Genomic DNA, 26,041 nt, shown 5'->3' on the forward strand with positions numbered 1-26,041 from the left:
AGTAAAAACATACTTACAAATAAAAGCAGCATCTGTTATCACGACCTCCCTATTCAGAATGTCGTAACGTATAATGTAACACGAATTCTGCGTTTGGACGGCACTACGAGCATTACAATGTAATGCTCGTAGCTATGAAACTACATTATTAGCTATAATACAATGTAATGCTCGTAGTGCCGTCTAAACGCAGAATTCGTGTTACATTATACGTAATCTTACATTATACGTTACGACATTCCGAATAGGGAGGTCGTGATAACAGATGCTGCTTTTATTTGTAAGTATGTTTTTACTAACTGAAAACCGGAAAAAACGTGCGGTGCATCGATGGTGGAAAACTGATTTGTATCAAAAACGATCTACTTTACTTGTGGAACTAAAATCGCAGCACATAAGTGGCCAATATAAAAACTTTACCCGGATGTCGTCTACTGATTTTAAATATTTACTAACAAAGATTGCATCTAAAATATCAAGACAAGATACTGTCATGAAATATGCAATTTCATCGCAAGATAGAGTGGCACTTCAATACTTTACATGTCTTGTAAAATTCGCGCTGGAGCTCGCTGGGATCCATCGGCTTTCGGTTTTTTGTGTGAACGCAAAGGCGATCGCAGTACTCGCTGGGACGGCGTTCGTGAAGGTTGTATCGTGTGAACGTTCATTATGTGGGGTGACGAACAATCACTTGAACTTATTAGTTTACACTTACACAAACAAAACCCCAGTATTTGGGATCAAAAAATCCCAATTACTGTAAGACAAAATATATGTATTAATATTTTTATTGGCACTAAGGCTATTCCAATAAGCGGGTCAGACAGTAATAATTAAAATGCTACCGTATTGTTTTTTTCAATAAATCAATAAAAATATATAAAACTCACCTTTATGTTTTCTTTTAATGCTTCTATAATCACTTCAAAATTTTTGGTACAATGCAAGAGATTGACTCTTTTGAAATTCTGAAAACCCGTGTTGAGCTGCCCCCCCCCCCCACTTGCAAAAATTAAAAAACAAATAGCCCTGATTTGTGAGCTATTTATGAGCTCTCATATTCCGCAAACTAAAAATTTTGAGCTCGTTCCACTGAGCAGGAATTTAATACCCTAGTGGGGGGGCTGAGTCAGCCCCCCCCCCCATTACTTAAAAATAGGAATATTGAATCGGTTTTTGCGGCAGAATTACGAGCTATTTATGAGCTCTTTAAATTATATAGTTTCGATTTTTGAGCTCATCCCCTTCACCCCCAAACAACCCTTTAATTGATTTAACTTAAGAGAAAGATGCTGAGAAAACTTAAAATATATCGTATTGCGAATATAATTCCTATAGCTTATATACTCTAAGATTAAACTATTAAATCAAGAGCATTTCGATTATTGAGCTACAACCCCTTCGCCAGAAAACCACCCTATCTTCCCGGATTAAGAGAAAGTTGTACTTAAAATGCGTTAAACTAATTATTTGGCGACTACATATCATTTAATAATTTATAACCTTCCAAATTACGCGCATTTAGATCAGTAAATTGCAATTTATTTTGTATAGTGCAGTCACTGAAGGTAAAAATCAACGATTACCTTCAATTTCGGTGAACCTTCATCGATTTTCACGAAAATTGGTCAGTGGTTAGAGAATACGTCAAGAAACAAAGGTGACATGGTACCACCTTGCGCCTTTACCCTGAGGGTGGATACCGCCCCTTCTCGGGGGTGAAAATTATTTTATAAAAAATAACTGCACAAATCAATAAAAGAACAAATTAAAAGCAAAATTTATTATATAAAGTTAATAAAATAAGTAAATATTTTTTAAGTTATTAAAGATCAAAGATTTTAATTATTTGTGAAAAAAATGCATGTTTTGAAGAGGTTTTTTGTAAATCACTGAAAAACTGTTTTTACAAAAAAGTTAATAGTAGTTTAATTCGTATAGCTTATATTCTAAGAATAAACTCTAAAATCACGCGCCTTTCGATTATTGAACTACAACCCATTCGCAAGAAAACCATCCCATATTCCCGGCTTAAGAGAGGGTTGTACTTAAAATAATTTAAATTAATTATTTGTCGACTATATATTGTTTAATAATTTATGAGCTCGCAAAATATACGCATCTCAATTATTGAATTGCCATTTTCTTTCTATAGTGCAGTCACTGAAGGTAAAAATCAACTATGACCTTCGATTTCGGTAAATCTCCATTCATTTTCACGAAAATTGGTGAGCGGATTTTGATACTATCAACTTTTTCTGGATCTTATTTTTCATAGGTATTTCTAAGTACTTTGACAAGTATTTAGTACCTAAGTGTTATAAAATGCATCTCTTTCCCGTTATTTAAGCTTGAACCGTTAGATTTGAACAGTCGCGGAAAAAATATACATTTAATTACCAATAACTTACTTTAAATTAACATTAAAGGGTTTTTCAAGTAAGCAATTTATTATATTTTTTATTAGCTTCAATTTTAGTGATGAAAACTGTTTTGTAAAAACTTACAGTTTTTGAGTTATTTATGAAAAATCGCTCTAAAGCATGCATTTTCTTTCCAAAAATTAAAATATTTGATCTTTAATAACTCAAAAAGTATTGATTTATTTTAATCACATTATATAACAAATTTTGCTTACAATTTGTCCCTCTCTCGATTTGTGGGGTTATTTTTAATAAAGTAATTTTCACTCCCGAGAAGGGGTGACATATACCCCAGGCTAAAACCCCAAGTTCTTATTGTCAATTCGTGAAAATTAATGGCGACTTACCGAAATCGAAGGTAATAGTTGATTTTTACCTTCAGTGACTGCACTATAAAAAGAAAATGGCAATTCAATAATTGAGATGCGTATATTTTGCAAGCTCATAAATTATTAAACGATATGTAGTCGCCAAATAATTAATTTAAATTATTTTAAGAACAACTCTCTCTTAAGCCGGGAATATGGGGTCGTTTTCTTGCGAAGGGGTTGTAGCTCTATAATCGAAAGACGCGTGATTTAAGAGTTTATTCTTAGAATATAAGCTATACGATTTAAACTACTATTAACTTTTTTGTAAAAACATAAAGTTTTTCAGTGATTTACAAAAAACCTCTTCAAAACATGCATTTTTTTCACAAATAATTAAAATCTTTGATCTTTAATAACTTAAAAAGTATTGACTTATTTTATTAACTTTATATAATAAATTTTGCTTTTAATTTGTTCTTTTATTGATTTGTGCATTTATTTTTTATAAAATAATTTTCACCCCCGAGAAGGGGCGGTATCCACCCTCATGGTAAAGGCGCAAGGTGGTACCATGTCACCTTTGTTTCTTGACGTATCCTCTAACTACTGACCAATTTTCGTGAAAATCGATGAAGGTTCACCGAAATTGAAGGTAATCGTTGATTTTTACCTTCAGTGACTGCACTATACAAAATAAATTGCAATTTACTGATCTAAATGCGCGTAATTTGGAAGGTTATAAATTATTAAATGATATGTAGTCGCCAAATAATTAGTTTAATGCATTTTAAGTACAACTTTCTCTTAAGCCGGGAAGATGGGGTGGTTTTCTTGCGAAGGAGTTGTAGCTCAATAATCGAAATGCTCTTGATTTAATAGTTTATTCTTAGAGTATATAAGCTATATGAATTATATCCACAATACGATATATTTTAAGTTTTCTCAGCATCTTTCTCTTAAGTTAAATCAATTAAAGGGTTGTTTGGGGGTGAAGGGGATGAGCTCAAAAATCGAAAGTATATAATTTCAAGAGCTCATAAATAGCTCGTAATTCTGCCGCAAAAACCGATTCATTATTCCTATTTTTAAGTAGTGGGGGGGCTGACTCACTAGGGTATTAAATTTCTGCTCAGTGGAACGAGCTCAAAATTTTTAGTTTGCGGAATATGAGAGCTCATAAAAAGCTCATAAATCAGGGCTATTTGTTTTTTAATTTTTGCAAGTGGGGGGGGGGGCAGCTCAACACGGGTATACTGAAAGTGTATTGAAGGCTAGTATATAAATCTCCTATTGCCAAAAATCTTATGTTAGTGCCAGTCTATCTTGCGGTGAAATTCCAGATCTCATGACAGTATCTTGTCTTGATATGTTAGATGCAATAGGCGACATCCGGGTAAAGTTTTTATATTGGCCACTTATTTGCTGAGATTTTAGTTCCACAAGTAAAGTAGATCTTTTTTGATACAAATCATCAGTTTTCCACCATCGACGCACCGAACGTTTTTTGCTGTGTTCAGTTAGTAAAAACATACTTACATATAAAAGCGGCACCTCGTTCGTGAATGTTCGTAGCAACTGAGTGGAAACCAAGGTTCGTTAAACAATTCATGTGGACGTTCGTGTGACGTCCACACTGTTGATGCTAAATTACACGCTATCTTACATTACACATTACACGTGTCTGGACCCGGCTTAAGGAAGATAACAGAACTGGAGAAGGTAACAGTGCTTCAACCGCGTATTATTACCCCTGGTTTTGGTTGCGTCGATCTGGGGCCTGTAGATATTTACACATATTGTTCCATTTTAACTTTGCCCATGCGTCACGATTCATTTTCAAACAAATTAAGTCAAAACATAAAGTGAAACGTACCTCGATGTGTATATACATTAGGGTGGTGCGAAAAAAGTCAAGTTGATAATTCCGTGTCGCTATAGTGCGGAAAAGTTGCGATTGGTAATTAAAAGAAAAACAAAAAAAACAATTATTTAAATCGGACTTTATCTTCCGATCCCGCAACGGGCCTAAAGATTATGAAAAAATTGAAATTTTACCTTTTTTTCAAAAATGTTTATTCATTCTCCATGTACGTTTTATTTATCGCTATAGCAAAATTTATTTACAGTTTGCATGGTTGAGTGATAAAAAATAGTTTTACGCATTTAACGCATATCTTTCGATCCCGCAATGTCCACCAAAATCGATAAAAATTTGAAATTTTTGATGATTTTGATAAATAAAAAATCATTTAATCATCTCATTTTTCTGTTACATTGGGAAGCTCTTCGCTTATTTAGATATTGTATGACAATATTTAAACAACCCAGAACACACAACGAGGAAGTGATTGCACTTCTCTCTCCACCCACACCCTTCTCACCAACCAACCAATGAGTGTGTGTTTTTTTACATTATTTACATAATGTACATTTCTGTTTCATCGGTTTGTGTTTAGTTTTAAACGCCAACTTTGTATTGTGATTTGGTGGTAAAATCTGGCAGCATCGAGCTTGATTTAAGTGTTGCCCTCATGAATTCATCTCTTTATTGGGGCCCACATACATTAGACATGAGACCAACCAACTTTACGCACCGCTCGACAGCTTGCGTGTGGCAGGGATAGTTTTGTACATTCATGTCTGGCATATCGCCTGATGTAAAGCAGGAACTTATATCTTCATCTAAAACTCTTCGAAGAACTGGTGGAGAAGGTAGTTTTGTAACATTCCAGTCTATTATTTCAGTGTAGTCCTGTGCTTGAAAATTTAAAGTGGAGGGACGAAATTCCTAATGCTTTTGCCCTTGGCTTTGGTCAGTCCAGCTTTTAACACTCTCCTTAGTGTCCAGCTCTCTAATGTGTTTCCTTTCTCCCTACTACTTGAAATTTTGAAGCACAGGACTAAACTAAAATAATAGACTGGAATGTTGCAAAACTATCTTCTCCACCACTTCCTCGAAGATTTTCAAATAAAGATACAACTTCTTGTATAACATCGAGCAGACTGGAATGCAAACAGCAGACAAAACTATCCCTGCCACACGCAAGCTGGCGAGCGGTGTCTAAAGTTCGTCATGGAAGCATCGTGCATCGTCTAATGCTAATGTATGTACGTGGGCCCCAATCAAGAGATGGATTCATCAGGAAAACACTTAAATCAAGGTCCATGCTGCCAGATTTTACCAAAAAATCACAATACAAAGTTGGTGTTTAAGAGCTGGACACAAACAGATAAAAAAGAAATGTAGTTATGTGTAAATAATATAAAAAACACACACTCGTTGGTTGGTTGAAGAGAAGGGTGCTAGAGGAGCTCTAGAGAGCTAGAAGTGCAACCACCCCTCGTTTTGAATTCTGGGTTGTTCAAATATTGTCATACGATGTCTAAACAAGCGAACAGCTTCACAATGTAAGAGATGTAGAAAAAGGAGATAGATAAATTCTTTTTAATTTATCAGAATCATCCAAAATTTCAAATTTTTATATATTTTCATTGACCTTGCGGGATCGAAAGATATTTGTTAAATTCGTAAAACTATTTTTTCTAATACTCAACCATGCCAACTGTAATTAAATTTTACTATAGCAATAAATAAATCGTATATGATGAATAAATTTTTTTGAAAAAAAGATAAAATTTCATATTTTTCATAATCTTTAGGTCCGTTTAGAAGATAAAGTCCGATTTCCATAATTGTTTTTTTGTTTTTCTAGTAATTACCAATCGCAACTTTTCCGCACTATAGCGACACGGAATTATCAACTTGACTTTTTTCGCACCATCCTAATATACATCCTGTATACTATATTGGGACCGTGCAAGTTCGGCAAAGCGACCGCTATTTCTACGCTCTGTACTTTTATTCGCACTGTTAATTATATTGGCCAATTATATTAGTCCTGGTTACTGGATAATTGTCAAAGCCATAGTCCAAAAAAATAATAAGAAGAAAAAATAAGATGCAGGTTATGTTATGCAAACGAAAACAATTGTATGTAGTAAATGAAATTAGTTATAAAAATGCAGTACTGCAAGCAAAATACAATTAATTAAATTTACCTTTATATAATAATTGCATATCATATCAATATTGTGGAGCAATATATAATTTTTCTGCTTCAATGACAGAAGGTATGAAATATACGTCAACTTGAGAATTTCAATTGACAATATGAATTATTTAAGATAGTTGCAATATTTCTCCGCGACTCGCGCACGGTCGTTTCTCGTTTCCCCTTCCAAGTACTTGCACACCGCGAATACTATACACATCGACGTACGTTTCGGTTTATGTTTTGATTTAATATGTTTGAAAATGAATCGTGACGCATGGGCAAAGTTAAAATGGAACAATTATATCTACACTCTGTTTCCAACGTTAGAATCAGCCGTTGCGAATTATCGTAAATAAATACTCCTTCAGTATTCCACAGCAGTTCCTTCAGTATTCCACAGCAATAATAATCATCTAGAAGTCCCTGCCTAATACTACCTTTCACGACCGATGCCGTGAAGAGCGGCAACGTTGTCAATAATATTCTCATTAAGTTTGTATTGGGGGTATCCTTCGTACACTGAATCTCATGTCTGAAATACGCTGTAGATGTTCTCTCGGCGATGAAATTAGATCCCGGCCTTCTGCGTAGAATTCAGACATTCTACCGCCTGAACTATCCGGCCCTATTAGTTGTATTGTACTGAGTGATAATTTTTTGTGTGGTTTAGTTCCAAAACAGCTTAATTAGTAACTTTCCAATTCAAAGTTAACCCCACGATTATTGCGTAATATATTGATAAGATATTTTTTTGTACAGAAACTCAATCCATGACATTAAAATAGCATATCAAACAGACAACCGAAAAATACTGGCAATTTTGTAGTTGTGATATTGCCACCGTTCAAAACAGGAGGATCCATACCAGACCAATAAAAGTAATGACAATTTGTATTATTTTATTTGACTAGATTCATCAATGTAAAGCAACTTTTATTTATATTATAAAAACCACATTACTTGGAAAAGCATACATATCATATACAAAAATAAAACAAAACTTAACCTAAAACATAATAAAGAAAAAATGGAACAACTGTGCGGCATAATGTTGATAGTAATCTGTCGATTTTAAAGAAACAATCAAAAGAATTTTACCATTGATTGCTTAAATGTTATAACACATAGGCCACAATAATTTTAAAATATCAGTGTTCAATCCTTTTTTACAATCAATTATATAAATTAGTATATACACCTTCTACCGATCATTTTTGCAGGATACAGTAGATGACTTGTCTGTGATATTTTCGCCCCCTCAGATCATTTGCTCGACATGACCATCGCCCTGTTAAGTTTCTTAATCGTTAAATATTCTGATATGACTTATTGCTTTCGTTAATTATTTTGCTTATAATAATTCCAATTTTTTATCAAAATGGAACCATCAAACAAATTTAAAAGACCCAAGAGTAAAAAAACTTGACAAAAGTAATTTTTTTCTCCCTTTTCACATTTACAAAACCATAATATAGTGAGATGCAATCTCGTTAAAATAGTATTTTAATGAGCGGTAACAAAATGTTCCGTATAAAAGGAAAACCAAACGGCAGAAATAAAAAGGCAAATCAGACTGGCCTGAGTAGCATTCGGTAAATTAAGCATTTCGCATATCGTCGGTCTAATAAGCAAATTGCCTAAGTCCATTTTTTGCGAAAATTGTTTTTGGTGTCATCTAGTAGTAGACGGTAAAAGTTACCGCCTGACAATTCCACAAGCGCCATTATTATTTTATTTCGCTAAACGAATTTTGCTGAAGTCCAAACGTTCTTTCACATTTATACGAATATTGCCTATGTCCATTGTTTGATCAGATGTTCGCTTGTAACAGTGTTTCTGAAGTTGTTTTGATTGAAAACGTTAGAAAATGTAAGTAAAAAATATATTTTGATTATTATTATTAATATGGATATAGTATAATAAGTAGAAAGTTTGTGTAAATATTTTGTTAAATTAGTTTTGGTCAATTTTCTCTTTTATTACTTTTGTTGTCTTTTGGACATAGGCAAGTTCCAAAGTTTTTTGTCTCTCCTGTAAAATTTTCAATTTGTGACTTACGCAATTTGTTTATTAGAGCGACGATATGGCTCCCAAGTTTGGACACTTACAAAGGAGAATATCGATAAAGTGACAAAAGCGCAAAGGTCGATGGAAAGACAAATGCGTCATATAAAACTTAAAGATCGCAAAAGAAACGTCTGGATCAGAGGAGTAACCAAAGTGAAAGACGTTAAGGAACGTCATCCGACAAGCGGATGAAAGATGGAACAAGCAAATAATCTACTGGCGACCATGGGAACATAAGAGAGGAAGAGGAGGGCCTCAGATGAGATGGAGCGACGAGCTCAAAAGCATGCCTGATCAAGATGGATGACCACAGCGCTGGATACAAATTTAATTCCATGAGTGTGCTGATTACCCTTTTATTATGATTATTTTTAAAATTTTGCATCAGCACACACATCTTTGATGTTTGTTTGATCATCATCAGCCCATAGTCGTTCACTGCTGAACATAGGCCTCCTCGAAAAACTTCCATTCAGATTTATCTTGCGCTGCAATCCAGTTGGTAGAAATCCTCTTTATGTCGTCAGTCCATCTTGTGGGTGGTCTTCCCGGGTTTCGTCTTTTCGCTCTCGGTCTCCAAGATTTTTTTGGTCCACCTATCATCTTTCATTTTAGCTACGTGTCCTCCCCTTTTCCATGTAATTTTGGTTGTGTTTTATAATGTCTTCTACACCACTTCTTCTACGAATTTCTTCGATTCTTACCCTATCTCTTAACGTTATGCCCAGCAATTTTTCTATTCTACGTTGCGTCACTTGTAGTTTTCGTGCAGATGTCTTTGTTATAGTAAGTGTCTCTGTGTCATATGTAAGAACAGGCAGAACACATTGATTAAAGGCTCTTCTCTTTAAGCTGATAGGTATATCACCTTTAAAAATATCACGCAGTCTTCCATATGCTGCCCAACCCAGAGTTCTTAGCAGCTCAGCAGTTGGATTGTCTGCTAATTTTTACCATATGTCCAAGGTATATGTAGCTTTCAACAACTCTAATTTCGACGTCTTCTACCTTTAAGTATGGCTCGGAACTAAATTCGTCATTATATTTGTCTTTTGGTAATTAATATTTAAACCTACTTTACGTGCTGCATCGCTGAATTCATTCAACATATCATTGACAGTTTTTAGGTCATCTGAAATCAGAACAATATCATCTGCGAATCTCATCATCGATATTTATTCCTTTATTTTCCCATTTCAGTGACTTCAAAGCATGTTTAAGTACAGTAATGAACAACTTAGGCGACATAGTATCTCCCTGTCGAATACCTCTCCTGATATGTATCTTATTGGTAGGACCGTGCAGAGTTATAGTTGTTGTAGCATTTCTGTATACATTTTATATAATATTGGTGTACCTACGCTTTCTGAAAGTCTATAAACGTTAGAAGTAGAGGTCTATTGTATTCAATTGATTTTTCAATCAAAACTTTTATGCACTGTAGGTGGTCATTTGTACCGTACTTGGGGCGAAACCCAGCCTATTCTCTTGGCTGATACAGCTCAAATTTTGTTTCCAGTCGATTGGTTGTTCTCTAGATTCATGTTGTCACCCTTTTTATGCAGAAATTGTAATGGAGTTATTCCAAGCTATAGAAATTTTTCGACTTTACAAGCAGAGAGTGAAGAGGTCTCGTATTTTTTCAGAAGAGAAGTTCCGCCAAGTTTCATACCTTCTGTAACTGTTCCATCGTCTCCTGGAGCCTCATTGTTTTTCATTATTTTGAGTGCATATTTTATCTCATATTGAGTAATTTACCTTAAAAAAAACGAAGATCGAAAGGAAGACCCATATATAATGGAGGAAAATGGTAGAACAAGCTAAGCCCCACAAAGGGTTGTCAAGCTAATGAGACTTTTTTTTTCTATTTTACTCCGTGGCGTTACAACCCTTAGTGGATTTTTGCCGACTCGACAACATGCCTCCATTCCCCCCTCAGGTCTTGGGTAACCTTCAATCAATTATCCACGCCCATAGCTTTAAAGTCTCCTGCTGATATCTCTCGTCACAGAAGGATGATGATGATTTCGTTATATTTCCAAAGCTTTTTTTGAATATATCCTACCTTCCCAGCAATTCACATACTTGGGTAGTACGATCCGTAATGTTTTTATTAATCCTGTCATTTGTCTATAACTTTAGTTCTACTTAGACGAACACATAAAGGTTAATTTAGCAATACAAGAAATTTGTAATTTCACGTTTCCCGCGATTCCAGATCACAAAAATACGATCCATATCACAGAACCAGTATAATGGCTATTTATCTTTTATCTGTTAATTTTAATTAAATGTACAAATTTGTCCAATAGGGCTTTTCATTCACAGGCATTTGTTTCGAGCTTCTATCATATCTCGTGTAATCCGTGTATATTGATATTATACACAGATTATACAACAAATGACAGAAGCTCGAAACAAATGACAATCAATGAAAAGCCCTATAAAGAGTTTGCAATTGCTGGACTCAATGATCATCAATTAATTCTACTTTCACCTATCCCACGTACTGTGATATTCTTGTGTGCATAATCCCTGATGTGTTTCAGGCACGTCAATGAATGAATTTTGCAAAGTCTTTAGATACTTTGCCACATCATAGGTCATAAAGTCAATCGCAGTAGGCTGAACCAGGTGAATAATTTATATTAGAATAGTACCAGTTTTCATTGTTTTAGTTTCAAGTATTCATGTCATTGCTTTACAAGCATATTCGACCCTCATCAAAGAATAAAACTATGAATCATTGGCCAAAGTCCCAATTGACATGTTCTCGAGCAAACTGAAGTCGAGCTTATTTCTTACGTGCGTTTAAATTGGGCCGTGTGTTAGTTTATCTGGGAGTCAAAGTTGCAGCCTTAAGCCTGCTTCTAACTATCCACTGAGTGACGGTGACACCTCGAAAATTCCTCCAGGATTATTGAAGCTCAACTCCGGTCATTTGCCCATTATATTATCAATAATAGGATCAATAAATCGATCAATAGGACAATAAATCGATCATCTCTCTGTCATTATATGTAGCTACCGGTCTCCTGGTATCGACGGTAAGCCGTCGTTGAGATTGCGTCATAAGGAGGCGACGGGCGACAGTCCTCTGACTATATCCCTCTCGTAATTATGCAATTACCTGGACCGCCTTCACTGGTGAAGTATCCATTTTGTCAAATATTTACTTACTGCACTTCGAAGTGTACACATAGGTCAACGTTTGAAAAGCGACTGAGCCAACCACCTGCAATATCATAGAGGTCCAAATTGCGTAAAACATGCCCCTTACAATGTTTGCTGTATTCCCTATGCCATATAGAAGAAGGCAAATTTTACAGCACGTTGTTAATTTGCATAAAACAATTGTTTTTTTGGAAGCTCTATAATAGACATTTTTTTTGCAGTAGTTGTTTTAATTCAAAGAATACAACATGAAATTACTACATATAAACTACAATTCATCGAGTGAGTACATTTTTTTGCTTTCAAGTGTAGTTTCGTCTCGTTTTATTTCACAGCGTATTATGTTTTCCGCCTTTTCCGTTATTTTGCTGACTATTAGTGCACTTATCACTGTATAAAAATATACATACTGTAGCTATTAAAATTGAAGCGCCAGGACTTTTGTTTAAGATACATGTAAAAAATTAAAACAATAAAATTTATAATCATTCAAAATTTCCTAATTATATAACCTAATAGAAAATTAGTACAGTTTGTCTAACGTAGGAAACACCTCATGGCGATTGTAAGGTTTTCAAACTCTTTCCTACGTTTGACAAACTGTAATATGTATATTAACACATTATATAGAAATGTCTATTTTACTTTTAGATATTATTACTTATTGCGTGTAGCCTTAAATATTGAACCATCATTCTATTGATTAAATTATATCAATGTGCTGGACTGATTTTTAAAAACAGTTCACAAACACTGAGGTATGAAATAAAATTTTGATATTAAATTGCTTCTTTAAAATCAATCGATTTACATAAAAACTGATGGCGCCTAAACAATATCACAAAATGCCATCAAAAATACAGTTATTTATTTTCTACACATAGAAATAATTCTACAATAAACGTTTCTTTCCGGACAAAACTAGTGTTTGTATTACCAAAAAAGTAAGAATTACCCGTGATCTGTAAATTACGTTATTGAAGAAATAAAGAGCATTTTTAAATTTTATAAAATGCGGAGAGTCCATTACTTCTGTTCGCATGTGACACTGCAAATGCCAGGAATTATTTTGTATTTTTTGCACTTACGTTTTCCGTTTAAAAATGTTCTAGCTTTAAAACAAAAATATTTAAAAGGTATAAGAGAATATTTTGTGCAAAATAACGCAAAGTTAATATTATTATTCTTATAACGTATTCGAACAAGAACTGCTTCGGATATAAACAATCACTAAAACTTAACAGTTTTGTTAACGATATTGTCGATATAAACAAATAGGCCAGTCAATGAGAGTATTTGGCTCCGAATTCCATCCTACTACATCGATTTACTTGATATTTTCACAGTAAGTAGGGAATAGCTTAAGAAACAAAGTCTACCCTATGCCAATGTGTGCTATAATATGCGGGTGGTTCCCAGCCCTTCGCGGGGGTGAAAATTTTTTTGGTTAAAATAGCCACGGAAAAGGCTAGAGAACCGAATTCTAAGCAAAAACTGTTCTATAATTATTTTTCGAAAACTCAATACTTTTTGAGTTATTCGTAGTTGAAATAGGGCCATTTTCATTGAAAAATGGCACCTTTTCGGACGGATTTTTGCGAATACCTTAAAAAGTATACATCTGATAAAAAAAACTACATAAAATATTTTTGTAGCTTATAAAAAAAACAAAGAGATTCGTTCCTTCATAAATCTTCTAGTTATAATACAAAAGGGGACATGATAGGTGAAAAGAGTTTGTTTTTTTGGTACATGCTCAAATCGGTGTATTCAACTTGAAATAACAGAGAAACGGTGGATTTTAGGTGTATAATGATACAAATAACTTTTGTAGTGCTTGAGAAGACCTTTAAAATGAGCAATATTAAATGTCGATTACATTCAAACTAAGCGAGATATGCTGCAACAAAATTTATGACTAATGTATTTTCAAAAATAAATGAAGTATATTTAAGCCCTCATACATCAGAATTTAAATACATCGTTTTCCTTCTAAAATACTTTTTATTATAGTGTTATTTTTATGTTCCAAAAGTTGGACTGGTTTAAAATGAATGGTTTTTGAAAAAAATCAGATCAAATTATAGAGCGCATTTTTAAATTTTCTTAAAAATTTTCCTTTTTCTCCATGTAACTCGAAAATTATAAAAGATACCCCACAAAAATGTAGGGTTTTTTTTTAGATAAAAATTTCAAAAATGCGCTCTATAATTTGATCTTATTTTTTTTAACCATTTATGTTAATCCCGTCCAACTTTTGAACCGTAAGTAAACCGATGCATTTACATTCGGGAGGATGGGGGTTAAAATGACTTCTCATTTTTTCTTAAAGTAAATTAGTTATCAATTTTGTTTGCACCATATCTCGCTTAGTTTGAATGTAAAGGACCTTTAATATTTTTCATTTTAAAGGTCTTTTCAAGCACTATAAAAGGTATTGGTTGCATTGTACACATAAAATCGACCGTTTCCCTGTTATTTCAAGTTGAATCTACGATATCTCTTTGTGTAATAACTAGAAGGTTTATGAAGGCAAGTGACTCTGTCTTTTTATATCCTACAAAAATGTTTTATATAGTTTTCTTAGTTAAATGCATAGTTTTATAACTGCATAAGGTATTCGCAAAAAACCGTTCGAAAATGTGTTATGTTTCAATGGAAATGGCCAATTTTCAACCACGAATAGCTCAAAAAGTATCGAGCTTTCAAAAAAAAATTGTAGAACAGTTTTTGCTTAGAATTAGAATCTCTAGTGAATTCCGTAGTTATTTCAACCAAAAACTTCCCACCCCTGAGAAGGGGTGGGAACCACCCCAAGATAAAAGCACACATCGGCAAAGAGTAGACTTTGAATTGTGAGATAAGTAGAGGCTATTCCCAAAATTTCATTAAAATCCATGCAGTAGGATAGAATTCGGAGGTAATATCCTATTCTTGTTCCCATTGACTGGCGTAAAAGGATCATTTCATAAAACAGGTATGTTTATGGAATTTCACAACTCAGACAATAGCACCCCACTCAACTGAATATTAATGACGCTCTTTGTTAGTTTGTCAGACTCTATAGTTTATTGTCAGTATATTGGCGCAAATGGAGAATCTTATTGAAGCTCGTGTAGAACCATTTTAGTGTTAATGATTGGCCATCCAGTTCACTAGAATAAATAGATAAGTAGTAATAATTTAGTTTTTATTAAAATACTTTTTAAGTTTAACCTATTGACTGCCAGCAACGCTCCTCTCGCGTTGTAATAAACTTTATTTATGTGCTGGCAACGCAACTCTTGCGTTCTTCATATGATTCATCTTATGGGTCTAATATTTCGCTGACATATGGAGAATAACCTCTTTTTGTGGGTGGCAGACAAAAGGTTAAGTAATACATTTAGTAAAAAAGCTAAAATTCGGAGAAGCAGCAGGGGAACATGGAATAACAGCTGAGACACTCAAAGAAATGGGAAAGGTAGGGACTTCTAAAATCAATAATCTTCCCACAAATTCCCCCAGAACAATGCGGATTCATGCCGGGTAGGGGAACAAAGGAACACATTCTTAATATTATTTATAATTATTTATTATTTATTAATAAACATGGACTAACGTCCGACTAACTTTAGTCCGAGGCCTAAGTCAATAACATTAATTTTTCCTATTAATAAACAGCGACTAACGATGGACTAAGCTAAACCCTCTCTAGTCTCGGACTAACATTTAATCCAAGGTAAGAGCAGATTTAAATTAAACCGAGACTAACTTGACGTTTTGTATTCATCACCTTAAAAACTTGCTAAATACATCGTTTCTGCTTGCTTTTATATAACAACATTATTATATAAAAACTTGCTAAATACATCGTTTCTGCTTGCTTTTATATAATAACATTATTATATTATTATTGATAATGGAGAAGGATTATTTTATCAATAATTTAAGATTAATAGACGAATTAAATGAGGATAGAAATCAGCGGAACGATATTACTCTTGTGAGATACATTAAAATACAGTATAAATCAGAGAAAAGCGGATCGTATGCATTTAAGACGCTGTGTTTAAACTGCATTTAAAATAGTGGAACAATATAAAAGTTCCAGACATTAACACCAGAAATCATAGCAACATCAACATTGGTATGTAGAAAATATCTTTGAACTAGAACCTCCACCTTCTATCTCTCTTTTTAAAAGTTTACTACGAGCCAGCCCAGCCAAAAGTAAGTAATCGGACTCGAGGGTCCGCACCGCGCCAAGGAATAGAACCAAACCGAACCCACTACATGCACAGACAAGGCGATTGCAGATCCTTCTATTAGCTTTCTACGCATACGCGGTACAAATGGATTATTATTTTTATACGTTTATGGATATGTATTTAAAACATACAATTTAACCTAAAATATAGTTCTAAAGCTATTTCTTTGTGGCGTTTATGTAATTTATTGTTCTAAATGGGAAATAAGAAACAATTTAACTTAAACATGATTTTGTTAACGTTTCGACTTCCACTTCGGACGTCGTTGTCAAAATACAAAGTATTATTAAATTAAACAAAAATGTTGTTGCTTAGTAAAAAAATTATTCTAATAATTTACTTTTATCTGGGGTGGGATTACGATGAGTAGAATTCTATTTTGCTGACGTCACGTTGCCTAGCAACCGTCGATTCTCGCATTGTAAAATTCGTTTTGTGACGTCAGCAAAATAGAATTCTACCGATCGTGATCTCACCACTGACTCATTCATATCGGCAATTATTAGAAGATTTTTTTAGTAAGCAACAACATTTTTGTTTAATTTATTAACATTTTGACAACGACGTCCGAAATGGAAGTCGAAACGTTAATAAAATTATTTTTTAAGTTAGATTGTGGCTTATTTCTCTTTTAGAATAATAAATTACATAAACGCCACAAAGAAATGGCTTCAGAACAATATTTTAGGTGAAAAAATATGTTTTAAATACATATCCATCAACTTATAAAAATAATAATCCATTCGTACCGCGTATGCATAGAAAGCTGGAAGGATCTGCAATCGCCTTGTGCATGTAGTCAGGTCGGTTCGGTTCTATTCCTTGGCGCCGTGCGGACCCTTAAGTACAGTTGAGTCCCTGAATCTTTACCCGTGCGTCATCATTTAAAGCATATGAAATAAGCCGAAAATTGAAATTTAACAAAACGCTGCTGTTGCGTTTAGTAAATTTCAATTTCCGACTTATCATCGACTTATTTCGTATGCTTTAAATGATGACGCACGGGTAAAGATTCAGGGACTCAACTGTAGTAACCGGTATTAAATGTATATTATTCTTAGCTAGAGGTGGGCTAAACTGAGAATTTGCAATCAAATGTAACTGATCGTGATTTTTATCTGTGATTGTGATTTAACAGCAACAAAATAGTCGTATTTTAAACTCCGAATAAAAAATGTTGTCATTATTGACCGTCATAAAATTCAACACATGTTTTTATTTTGTCTAGGTCATGATTATAAAATTAGGTTTGCTAAAATGTATAAAAACAATTTTATTCAAAAAGTAGTTTTTGTAATGAAAATAATTTTGTATTAATAAATTTGATGTTTTTTTCATTGTCTTAATTGTTAATAAAAAATCTAACAAGAGCATAGTCGCCAAATTTCGGGCCAATGCTTTCTCAATGCTTTAATTTTTTTTCGAATCTTGAGAAAACTAATAAGTATTTTTGAAAAATTTAAACGAGGAATGAAAGATTACATTGTTATCGAGGAGACCGAAAGTCCCTTAGAATAAACAAAAAGTGTCTTTTGTAACTTTCTGTAACTCATTAAAATACACATTATTGAAGTTTTCAGGGACTTTCGGCACTCGGTAATAATGTACTTTTTTATTCCGCGTTTAAATTTTTTCAAAAATACTTATTATTTTTCTTAGGATTCGAAAAAATAAATGATTGGCCCGAAATTTTGCGCCTACCCTCTTAAAAACTAAAAACAGAGTAAACTTTAAATACCAGTATTTGCTACAAATACTTATTAGTTGCCATTTGTTACTTTTAAATTAAAATTTCAGAATAGCAACCTTTTAACCTTTTTATAATTAACTCCAGTTCTTCAATCAGAAATAATTAGACCAGCCTTGGAAAATAACCGTTCGCAAGGCACTGATGTTCCAATGACACTAAGACGTTCTTGAGCTACTTGTGCATGATGAGGAAAAATATATTTGTTTTCTGTCCACCATTTTAACGGATCTTCATTTCGTTGCAACCGATCGCATTCCCTAAATCTTTGCATTTCTATTATTGTCCTGCTTGTCGTAGTGCCTCGTATTTGATCCTGCGATCCCACATATCGTCCGGATCTGCAGATGTTTTCTCACTAATAAAATTTGAGTCGTAGATCCTTTATCTTTTTGTTCCATTCCAATTTTTTCTGCAATAAGAGCGATTTTATTTTCTGTGCTATTTCTGCATTTGTTGGATCCTTAAAAGGAATTAGTCGAAACCTTATTGTGCCAAGAAATGTTGAAATCGACAGGGTGTTACTATTTGGCATATCTATTTAATAAAATTCCACTCATACATTGTTAAACTATTGTTTATGTACATATTTGTTATTCTTATGATAGCCTTTACAGTTTCTTCTAGCTGAATAAATCTTTCCAACATATAAAATGTCGAATTACAACGTGTGGAAACATCTTGTAGTAATTTGAAAGGATTCCCATTTCCCTGGATTTTCTGAAAATCTAAAAGTTTAGCAGGTGCTTATAAAACTCTTTTTGTTCGTTATTTAAGTGGCTTACGGTATTTTTTATTTTGGTTAAATTTTTAATGATTTCCTCATCTCATTTTTGATGACGACGTCCGAGGTGGAAGTCGAAACGTCAATAAAATCATTTTTTAAGTTAAATTGTGGCTGATTTCCTCATCCTTTAAGCAATCGTTCACAATAAAGTTTATTGTGTGTATAAAGCATCCAAAATGTTTCATTTTCATAATATCATTTTGTATACCACCTTTAATATTTTGTGCATTATAGGAAATAATAATAAAAATTTTGTTTTCTACGTTCTCCAAGTTTTATAAGACAGCTTTATCTTACAAATATTGCATGATGCATAATTATCATCCACTTCTATAAAAACGTTCCATAAACTACAAAAATTTTCTATTTTTGTTTGGCACTGGTGGCATGGTATGCGTTCTAATAGCCAACCCAATTTTATAATAGTGACCTAAACAAAATAATAACACGTGTAGAATTCTACGATGGTCCATAGTGGTAACACTTTTTATTTGAACTTTAACATACGAATATTTCGTTGCTCTGTTAAATCACAATTACAGGCAAAAATCACAATGAATAAAATATCACTTTATCGCAATTTAGCCCACCTCTAGACCCGTTCAGCTGATTTAAAACAGACTGAAATGGTAAATGTGACGCGGGCTCTTGTATTTGCGTAGCTTAGTTCAGAATGCAGCAGTCGACTGAAGTATTGGACTTTTATAATATAATAATTATTTGAAAATCTTTTGTTGGCCAACCGCCTAGAGCCGAATAGATGTATTTGCTATGATTCGTTTAAAGCTCGCTGTACCTGTATATAAAATTAGGAAACATTATTTAGATTAATTAGAAAGTAAATTTAAAGTCAAATACCGATTTTCAAAAGAAACCGAAGATAATATGAAATATAAAACAATAATTTAAAATATAAATACACCAGGTAGCACCTTCTCAGAATAGGCCAACAAAAATTTATGCAGAAATGGCACCGAACAGCTGTTCGGTCAAATTTGTTAGACAAGAAAACAGAGGTTAAATTCTCTACATTTTTAAGCTAGTCTGAGACTAACGTCGTACTAAGCAATTTTTATTAATAAGGCAGTGAGAGTTTAACACGGAAACATATTTGGGCTTTGTTGACTAATCCAAGGCTTTCAATAACGTAAAATGGGATAAAATGTGAACATTGAAACCATCAATAAATGGACCATCAAAAAAGCCGATTCGAAGGGTATAATGGCATTTGAAATGTGGGTCTACCATATAATGTTATACATTGTGAGATAACTGACTGACCGTTTTTTAAGTAGGTTAAGGTAAGTTACCGGATTTGCTGTCTATTTTTTTATGTTTTTTTTACTATCTGCTTCTTGCTCTTTTTTAACATCTCCAAATTTTTATTGTTTTTTTCAACTATTGTATTGTCTAGTTTTCCTTTCCTTATTTTGCAGTCACACTGATATTCAAGTACGTGTCTCGTTGTTGTTTTGTTCCCTTCTCAGTGTGTGCCCCATTTATTTCTATTTTTCCCCTCTATTGTAGCAGACATGTTGTCCTCTTTCGTTCTTTCCAATAATTCTGTTAACTTTAAAATACAGCTCTGGTTTTAACACACAGTTATTAAACATTTAAATTCTTGTTTGAACGTTGGTATGTCACTTGCTTGAAAAATTTTCAAAATTGAACTCAAATATGGAAATGTGTCCACCTCTTCTATTTATTTTATTTTGTTAGATGTTTATGATTTTTCCCGTGTTTATCCATATCATATTCAATAGCTTATGCAGCATTCTACCGATTGCAATAATATATGAGAAGTCATATTCGTATATTATCTCTAAAATGACTACGACTTTTTTTAAAAATATTTTTATTAAATACCAATTTTGGAAATTTCATATTTATTTTTTTGGTATCTTATCAGAGTTGTATTGGTTGCAGTTGTAGTGGCAGATTTTTTGTCCTATTAGAACACCTAAAAAATTAATGGTGATTACAGGATGTTTCCAAAATCATCACATATTGTTTTGGGCAATTCTAAACAATTTTAATACCAATAATTACTAAATTGCCTACAATATTGCAAATAAGTTTTTGTACGTATTATTTCAATATGTTTTATCTATTTTAATTTATCCTTTTTATCTAGCGTCAATCCAAAGTTGCTCCCTTTTTCATTTTTCATTCATGGGTTGGATTAGAATTAATAAGTATTTATTCTTTGAAATATAATATAAATTTGTTATGTACGGCAATAAAAGAAATAATGCAATTTAAAAACTATACTTACAAATAATATATTACTACGTTTTGTCCGTAAGAGTAAAAAAAAGTTAAAAATAAATTAGAAAAAAGTATAACAATACAAACCGACAAAAGTATCGCAGTACTACCATAAAAATAAAGCTTATAAAATATAAAATGTTTAGATATTGATAGCTATTTTCAGAAAGTTCCGTTAATTTCATATTCAACTAATGGCTCGAAATTAGTAGGAATTTTTGTGTAGTGTTTCTGTTAATGAAATCTGTCAAAATACACCCAAGCTGAGCGATCGGACTATATAAATTAAAACCCAAAATAACAAATAGCCGGTTAAACAATATCTGTCGATGTTATTAATTTGTTAGTTGTTTATATACGATTTAAATAATGACATTGACGAATCAAGGAAATTAAATATAATCAAGAAAAATTAAAATTCATAAAAAATAATATCAATCAAGGAACTAAACGTTGTTGGCAAGTAACGCATAGGTTATAACGAACACAGCTGTCATAAATAGATTTACGTGATCCTGCAATCCTCTAATGTGTAAGACCCACTTAAGTATAGCCGGGTTCTTGGTTTTATGCGCCTAGTATTATTCTGCCTCGATATTTTGTGAGAGTGGTGCAAGGTCCCTATACCATAGGTTGTATGGTAACTTTGACATTGACAAATGAAATATTGTCATCGTGACGTCACCCAGACGATCAATTTTATGAATTGTTTGTAAACATAATAGGATACGTGGTTTGGAGGCTATATTTTGTTATTAAATATCGTTAGTGTTTTAATTTGTGTTTATATCTTAAGATATAATGTATCTATAGATATTATTAAGTATTTTTAGTATAATAACTTTAACCGAAAACTCTTTTACAAGTGTTAAGATACATTTTAATGTGGTTGTATTAAGTACCTACTTACTTTACTGGATTTTCTTTCTGCTGTATTGTATAGTAAAGGACATTCGTGTATAGAGACATTACAGTTCTGTAATGTCTCTTGCGGTTCTTCACATCAAGTTTACATCATCTGTGTAGGTTACAATCTGCTTAGACTTATTGAACAATATATCTAATTAAGTCTATAGATAATAGATCTATTATATGTAATTGTTTCATATAAAATTATAACCAATATTGCAGCCATCTGAAGATCGTTTAAATAAACAATTATAAACTAAATGAATATATAAAATGGGCAAAATTCCCTTTATTGCGCTGAAATTGTATTTTTTTTATAATTTACTGTTAATGTAAAATTTCACAGGTACCTATTGAATGGAATCATAATGTTTTAATAGTTTTAGATATTATAATCCAGTACCTAACGTAATCAGATGCTCTTATGTTAAACTTAAGGGAAAAACTACTAATTTTGATACATAAATTTTTAGTTGAATCTCTTTTTCACCATGGTTTACATGTTAGGAGGAATTTACAATAATGTACTACATGCAGTATCCCCAATTCAAAATTATTATATACCTACTCAAAATCATTTAAAAAAGTAAATTGTATTCAACCCATTATTAATATACCTAGGATATTTGAATGATTTAGTCCCATATATACACAAGAAAGAATCTCCTTCTGCTTTAATTAAGTAGTAATGCTATTCTACTGCATATATTTAATTGCAATTATATTCTATGATTTTTGTAACTCTACAGGTATCTACCACATTTTTTAACGAATATATGAAATAAATAGTTATTAAAAATCCAAACGTATTTTTTTTAAATATACACATTTTCAATACATTCCTACTTTCCGAGTTCATTTCAATGAGTGAAGTGAATGAATTTGAATGCAGCATTCTGGGTGACGTCACTCCCGCCATTAGATTCTCGACGCTGATTGGTGGAAAGTTACCATGCAACCTGTCTATTTATGAACCTTGAGAGTGGTGCACTTTCAGATATAGTCTAAGAGCAGGGAGCGGATTTTGTGCGTGATAAGTAATATGGAAAAACTATATGGGGATATGTTGAACTAGTTGTGTACATTACTTTCCCCAACGGCCGGAAACCAGAGTGGGGGCCGAGGGTAGATATAAGGGGTCAAAGTCACGGTTTCTATTTTTTTTTGTGACGCTCTTGATAGAGATAGTGCACCAAAATTTGGGAATAAGTAGGTCATGACGTAACTAATTAAAATCTCGAGGGGCGGACACCTGCGTGGCCGACAAAGGGGTGGGGAAAGGGGTGAATATAAAAATTATAATTGGGTATTTTTGTGACGTTCCTGATCGATTATAGTGCACCAAAATTTGGGAATAAGTAGACCATGGCATAACTAAGTAAAATCCCCAGAGCCGGAAACCAGATTGGGGGACGAGGGTAGTTATAAGGGGTTAAAGTCGCGGTTTTTATTATTCTTTTTGTGACGTTCACGATCGAGATAGTGCACCAAAATAACTAAGTAAAATCTCTAAGGGCGAACGCTGCGTGTCCGACAAAGGGGTGGGGGCAGGGGTGGATATATAAATTATAAGTGGCTTTTTGTGACGTTCGTGATCGAGATAGTGCCCCAAAATTTTGGAATAAGTAGATTATGGCATAACAAAGTAAAATCTGCAGCGGCGGAACGCTGTGTGGGGGACAAATGGGCGGGGACAGAGGTGAATATAAAAATTATAAGGGTTATTTTGTGACGTTCGTGATCGAGATAGTACACCAAAATTTGGCAATAAGTAGATCATGACATAACTAACTAAAATCTCCAGGGGCGGAACTCTACTTGGGTATAAAGGGGTGGTGGGTAGGGTTGAATATACAAATATAGGGGTTTTTTTGTGACCATCGTTAAAGAGATAGTGTACAAAAATTTGGGAATAAGTAGATCATGAAAAAACTAAATAAAATCTCTAGGTGCGGACAAGGGTGAATGCGCAAAATTTTTGGGTTATGCTCGTCATCCGAGAATATGTACGAACTGGCACAATTGATTCATTCTAAAATCAAAATCGAAAAGGGCGGACAGCTAGGTGGGGTCAGCTAGCTTTGTTAAAAACGGTGTCACAATATTTTCATAAAAATGTAGGGAAAAAATTAAAATTTCTTATATTTTTCAAAAAATTTTATAACATTGATTTATGCAAATAATTATAATTATTGTTGTCGAAATTTTTATTATTAATCAATAGAAACAATGATGAAATTAGAAAAAAATTGTCCCCACACAGCGTTCCGCCCTTGGAGATTTTACTTAGTTAGGCCATAATCTACTTATTCCCAAATTTTAGGGCACTATCTCGATCACGAACGTCACAAAAAACCACTTATTTATATATTCACCCCTGCCCCCACCCCTTTGTCGGACACGCAGTGTTCGCGATTAGAGATTTTACTTAGTTACGTCATGAACTAGTTATTCCCAAATTTTGGTGCACTATCTCGATCATGAGCGTCACAAAAAAAAATAAAAACCGCAACTTTAACCCCTTATGACTACCCTCGTCCCCCAATCTGGTTTCCGGCTCTGGGGATTTTACTTAGTTATGCCATCGTCTACTTATTCCCAAATTTTGGTGCACTATCTCGATCAGGAACGTCACAAAAAACCCCTTATAATTTTTATATTCAGCCCTGTTTTCACCCCTTTGTCGGCGACGCAGCGTTCCGCCCCTGGAGATTTTAATTAGTTACGTCATGAACTGGTTATTCCCAAATTTTGGTGCACTATCTCGATCATGAGCGTCACAAAAAAAAAATAATAAAAACCGCAACTTTAACCCCTTATGACTACCCTCGTCCCCCATCTGGTTTCCGGCTCTGGGGATTTTACTTAGTTATGCCATCGTCTACTTATTCCCAAATTTTGGTGCACTATCTCGATCAGGAACGTCACAAAAAACCCAATTATAATTTTTATATTCACCCCTTCCCCACCCCTTTGTCGGCCACGCAGCGTTCCGCCCCTGGAGATTTTAATTAGTTACGTCATGGCCTACTTATTCCCAAATTTTGGTGCATTATCTCGATCATGAGCATCACAAAAAAAATAATAAAAACCGCGACTTACCCCTTAAAACTACCCTCGTCCCCCAATCTGATTTCCGGTTCTGGGGATTTTACTTAGTTATGTCATGGTCTACTTATTCCCAAATTTTGGTGCACTATCTCGATCAGGAACGTCACAAAAAAACCCAATTATAATTTTTATATTCACCCCTTCCCCCACCCCTTTGTCGGCCACGCACCGTTCCGCCCCTGAAGATTTTAATTAGTTACGTCATGACCTACTTATTCCCAAATTTTGGTGCACTATCTCTATCAAGAGCGCCACAAAAAAAAAAATAATAAAAACCGCGACTTTGACCCCTTATATCTACCCTCGGCCCCCACTCTGGTTTCCGGCCGTTGGGGAAAGTAATGTACACAACTAGTTCAACATATCCCCATATAGTTTTTCCATATTACTTATCACGCACAAAATCCGCTTCTATCTCTCCGACTAATATTAAAACATATAATGGTTGGATATTGTTATATCTTGTATAACATTGGAAAGTGTTGCTCCGATTTACAAATACGGAACATACATAATGTCACTCGCTGACATTCTGTCACTTGTCTTGTAACATACATATACATTACTGTCAAATACATTACGGTCACAAATAAAGTGTGAATTACGAATTATGAGTTTATTTCCAAAGGCATCGACCACGATATTTACAATCTACAATGTACATACGAACACAACAGATATCTACTGCTGTCGCTGAAGATTATATAGAAAATTCTCTGTAAAATAAAGTTGAGACAAGTAAAAAAAATCTTCAGCAAAAATACCACAACTTTCCAAAGTATCCTATGTATATATACTAACACCACCGTAGCACATTTATCTCTCACAAAAATCAAATAAGACAGATACAAAGTTGCCAGAATGCGGTACAACAGATAATAATCTATCTGTGTCTCTTTTCAGTTCAGAAATTGCACAAATTTCCAACATCAACAT

General features: G+C 33.6%; 1 protein-coding gene across 1 annotated transcript in view; it reads right to left on the minus strand.

The window, feature by feature from the left end:
• Positions 1-7,674: 7,674 nt before the first annotated feature.
• Positions 7,675-26,041, minus strand: part of LOC114336694 (palmitoyltransferase Hip14) — an 83,844-nt gene continuing 65,477 nt past the window's right edge. The window contains exon 9 of the mRNA XM_050650432.1: positions 7,675-20,777. The gene's annotated coding sequence lies outside the window, so the exon portion shown is untranslated. The remainder of the gene's footprint in view (positions 20,778-26,041) is intronic.

This window comes from Diabrotica virgifera, chromosome 5 (assembly GCF_917563875.1).
Source record: "Diabrotica virgifera virgifera chromosome 5, PGI_DIABVI_V3a".
Taxonomy (NCBI): Eukaryota; Metazoa; Arthropoda; class Insecta; order Coleoptera; family Chrysomelidae; genus Diabrotica; species Diabrotica virgifera.